The 5,239-nt window shown below is 36.1% G+C and overlaps 1 pseudogene; it reads right to left on the bottom strand.

The window, feature by feature from the left end:
- Positions 1–1,120: 1,120 nt before the first annotated feature.
- LOC111819697 (40S ribosomal protein S15 pseudogene) lies at positions 1,121–1,520 on the bottom strand (annotated as a pseudogene).
- Positions 1,521–5,239: the final 3,719 nt, after the last annotated feature.

Below are 5,239 nucleotides of genomic sequence, written 5' to 3'. Positions count from 1 at the left end.
GGTAAAATGGTAGAAAAAGATGTTTTATTGGTTTTAATTTACATTTCTTTGATTCCACGTGAGAGTGAATGTTTTAACATATTTGTTAATGATTTAGTATCGTTCTTTTGTTAATTGTGTTTATGCACAAATGTCTACGTTGTATTGGGTAAGAGTGTTTTTTATACTGATTTGTAAGGGCTCTTATTTATTAAGGGTATTACATATTTTCCCTGGTTTCATGTTTGCCTTTTAATTTTACTTCTGCTTTAAAAATATACGTGTGCAAGATTTTAACTATTATGTGAGCAATTTTATCTTGCTTCACCTTGAGACTTCCTCCATTGCTTTTATGAGAAAAGCATGAAGGTTTTTTCCAATCTAAAACGAAACACATATTCAAACACATTTTCTCCAAAAATTTTCTGAGTTCATTTTCTTAAATCTGGCTCTTTCTTGAGTATTTATTTTCCTATTTGTTTGTGATGTTACTGTTATTATTCACTAAGTTCTTTTATCTACTAGAGTTTTGCTTCTGGAATTTCTTATATTCTCTAATTAAAAAAAAACAAAAAACAGTACCATACTGTTTTGATTGTTTAATACCATAGCTCTATGGTATATTTCCCTATTAGTATCACAAGTGTCACCTCAACAGATTTTTTCCTTCTCCAAAGTTTTTAGTTATTTGTACCAGTTTTACCTTTCAAATGAACTTTAGACTTATTCTGACAAATTTCAATAAAAGACCAATAAAATTAACTGGGATTTTATTAACATTTTATTAACATTTACAATATTTAATGTCTTACCTAGGAACATGTTATATTCATTCATTTGTAAGGTGTCTTTTCTTGTTTCTAAGTAAAATTATCCACAAACAAATTATAAAATATATACATCTATCTCCATTGATTTGAATGGAAACTTTAGTCAAATACTTAATGCTTACATAAATTTGGACCTAGTATATTTACTCATTTCCACTTACTAGTTTGTGTATTGTAGTACCTGCACATACTGTTTTAATTATTATATCTCTAGGGTACATCTTGACATCTGGTAGTGCAAGTTACCTTTTATTATAATTATCCGCCCCCTCTCCCCCCACAGGAGTCTGAGCCTGTAATGGCTGGCAGGGCTACTTGAGAGGGATGAAATGGGAGAAGTGGGTGACACCGATGCCAGGCCAGCCATGCTTGACGGGCATGTAGGTGATGGAGGACTCACTCAGGTAGTCGCCGATCAGCTCGGGCGTCATCTCTACCCGGTTGAAGGTTTCGCTATTGTATTCCCCCACCATGTTACCACCACCTCCGGCAGCATGATCACGTGGTGCAGGCGCGCCTTCACCACTTCCGGCTTCTCCATGGGCCAGGCCTCCTTTGGCTCTGCCACGGCCGGTTCAGTAGTGAGTGTTACGGTGTGAGGTGCAGCTACATCGGCTGTTTTTAGGACTTGTCCAGCAGCTAGTCGAGGTCCACGCGGTGGTATGTGAACTTGTGGAAGATCTGCTTCTTCTTTTGCTCCACTTCCATCATCTTGTCAGTTCTTTGGGAAGGTATTGTTAATTACTTTTAGCAGCCATATTTGTTTTCAAATTCATTAATTTTTACCCTTTTGTTTCTTTACTTCTACTATACTTAGATTTGCTTAGCTCTTCTTCGTTTCTAACTTAATTTTGCTAAATGTTTCGTTGTTTTATTTTTATTCTTCTTTAATATAATTTTTAAGGCTGTGAATTTGTCTCTGATTATAGATTTTGCTGTATCACATACATTTTTATATGTAATATACACATTGGGAGTCCCTGGGTGGTGCCCAAATGAAACAGTTAAGCACTGGACTACCAGTCAAAAGGTTGGTAGTTGGAACCCACTCAGAGGTGCTTCAGAAGACAGGCTTGGCAATCTGCTTCTGAAAGGTCACAGCCTTGAAAACCCTATGGAGCAGTTCTACTCTGCACACATGGGGTTGTCATGAATTAACCCTGACTCACAATAACAACAACAATATGTACATTGTCCCTATTTTGTAATTAGACTGCAATTATAGTTTGGATTTTCCATCAATGATTATTTAACAGAATTTTAAGATTTCAAAATGGTTGTTTTCTATATTTGTATAAACATTTTATTAATTTTCAGTTTTGTCGCACTGTAGTCAGAGAAAGTGGCTTGCACAGTTGAGAATTTTTGGGATTCATGGGTTTTTCATCATAATCAAAATTTTTTTTGCATAAAGATTTCATTATTTAAAAAATTTCAAGAAATTTATTCACTTAGTTAAAAAACAAAACAAAACAACAACAAACAAATAGCACGTGGGGTTTGTTTGAAAAGCAGGCGTCCCTGTTTAACCTCCTCCTATTCCTAGTCTGTCTCTTGCTTTTGTGTTTTTAGTTTTTTGGGAGGTGCCTCTATACCTATTGATAGTATATTTATACTTCTTTTGCTTGATTTATCAATTGTGGGCAATACTGATTGGCTCTCCACTATGGAAGATATGAATTAACACCTTGTGCTATGTATTTTCCCTTTCCCAATTTTTCATAGCTAAATGAGTCTTTTTAGTTCTTTTATTAAACTACTTGTAAAATTTAAAACACTAAATCTTATTTCTCCTTATCTATTTTAAAGTTTTCATTTTAGATATTTTAATGTGATATTATTTAGCACAATCATGATTGTCCTGTCTTCAGTATATTGTAACCATTATCAGTATAAATCAACATTTTCTGTTACATTGAATCTCTTTTGCCTTAAATTCTAGATTTTTGGTATTTATATTGTCTCTGCTGTTATCTTTTATTATGTTGTTTCTTATTTATGACCAACTTTTTTTGGTTAATTTCTCAGTGGTATTTTTCATGAATGTCCTTGCTGAGAGCATGAATGTTGTCTTTTACGCTATTAAGATTCTTCTTACAATGTAGAAGTTTAAATTAGATACACTTTGCACCATAAATGATATGGCTGTCATTTAATTTTATGTCTCTGTTTTTTGTATTTTCTTGAATTCCAATGTAAGAAAAGTTTATTCCTTTGTTTTTAATAATCATAATTCTATTTATATTGCTCTACAAGTCAATGGTAAGGTGAGACAATATCTTTAATTTTTCTGAACTAAGACAACCAAATGAGCATGTTTCTGCTACTCTCACCCCTCCCCTACCTACGTGATTTATAGACATATGACTATTTTTTTTTTTGAACATGAAATCTTTATTATTGTTTTTTATTGTATTTTAGATGAAGGTTGACAGAACAAATAGTTTCTCATCAAACAGTTAGTACACATATTGCCCTATGACAATGGTTAACAACCCCATGACATGTTAATACTGCCTTGGGTTCCCTATTACCAGCTTTCCTGTCCCCTCCTGCCTTCTAGTCCTTGTCCCTGACTGTTGTGCCCCATTAGTCTTGTTTTGTTTTATGGGGCTATCTAATCTTTGGCTGAAGGGTGAACCTCAGAGGTGACTTCATTACTGAGCTGAAAGGGTGTCTGGGGGCCACACTCTCGGGGTTTCTCCAGTCTCCGTGTCAGGCCAGTAAATCTGGTGTTTTTTTGTGAGTAAGAATTTTGTTCTACAATTTTCTCCAGCTCTGTCTGGGATCCTCTGTTGTGATCCCAATCAGAGTGTCAGTGGTGGTAGCCAGACACCATATAGTTGTACTGGACTCCGTCTGGTGGAGGCCATGGTAGTTGTGGTCCATTAGTCCTTTGGACTAATCTTTTCCTTGTATCTTGTTTTCTTCTTTCTCCCTTGCTCCCAAAGGGGTGAGACCAGTGGAGTATCTTAGATGGCTGCTCACAGACTTTTAAGACCCCAGACACTACTCACCAAGGTAGAATGTAGAACATTGTCTTTATAAACTGTGTTATGCCAATTGAGCTGGATGTTCCCTGAGAGCATGGCCCCCACAGCCCTCCGCCCAGCAATTCAGTCCCTCAGGGAGTTTGGATGTGTCTATGGAGCTTCCACGACCTTTCCTTGTATGAGTTGTGCTGGCTTCCCCAGTATTGTGTACTGTCTTACCTTGCACCAAAGTTACCACTTATCTATTGTCTATTTAGTATTTCCCCCCATCCTTTGTAACCAACAAAGATTGTTTCTTTTCGTGTGTGAACTTTCTCATGAGTTTTTACAGTAGAGGTCTCATACAGTTTTTGTCCTTTTGTGGTTGACTTATTTCACTCAGCATAATGTCATCCAGTTTCATCCATGTTATGAGATGTTTCACAGATTCATCATTGTTCTTTATTGTTGCATAATACTCCATTCTGTGTATATACCATAGTTTGTTTATCCATTCATTGTTGATGGGCATCTAGCTTGTTTCCATCTTTTTGCTATTGCGAACATTGCTGCAATGAACATGGGTGTGCATATGTCTATTTGTGTGACGGCTCTTATTACTCTAGGATATATTCCTAGGAGTGGGATTGCTGGATTGTATGGTATTTCTATTTCTAGCTTTCCAAGGAAGTACCATATCATTTTCCAAAATGGTTGTATCATTATGCATTCCCACCAGCAGTGCATAAGAGTTCCGATCTCCCCGCAACCCCTCCAACATTTGTTATTTCCAGTTTTTTTGAGTCATGCCAGTGATTCCAGGGTGAGATGGTGTCTCACTGTGGTTTTAATTTGCATTTCTCTAATAGCTGGTGATTGCGAGCGTTTCCTCATGTGTCTGTTGGCTGCTTGAATGTCTTCTTTGTTGAAGTGTCTGTTCATTTCCTTTACCCAATTTTTAATTGGATAATTTGTCTTTTTGTTGTAGAGGTGTTGGATTTTCTTGTAGATTATAGAGATTAGACCTTTTTCTGACTTGTAATGTCCAAAAATTTTTTCCCAGTCTGTAGGTTCTCTTTTTACTCTTTTGGTTAAGTCTTTTGATGGGCATAAGTGTTTAATTTTAGAAGATTCCAGTTATCTAGCTTATCTTCTGGAGTTTGTGCATTGTTGGTTATTGTTTGTATCCTGTTAATGCTGTGTATTAGGGCCTCTAGTGTTGATCCTATTTTTTTTTTCTATGAACTTTGTAGTTTTGGGCTTTATATTTAGGTCTTTGATCCATTTTGAATTAGTTTTTGTATATGGTGTGAGGTATGGGTCCTGTTTCATTTTTTTTGCAGATGGCACCCAGTTTTGCCAGCACCATTTGTTAAAAAGACCGTCTTTTCCTGATTTGATGGAGTTTGGGCCCTTGTTGAAGATCAGGTGACCGTAGGTGGATGGATTTACATCTGG

This window comes from Trichechus manatus, unplaced genomic scaffold, assembly GCF_000243295.1.
Source record: "Trichechus manatus latirostris isolate Lorelei unplaced genomic scaffold, TriManLat1.0 scaffold00016, whole genome shotgun sequence".
Classification (NCBI taxonomy): domain Eukaryota; kingdom Metazoa; phylum Chordata; class Mammalia; order Sirenia; family Trichechidae; genus Trichechus; species Trichechus manatus.
The sequence above is the reverse complement of the archived record's forward strand: the minus strand, read 5'-3'. Positions and strand labels throughout refer to the sequence as shown.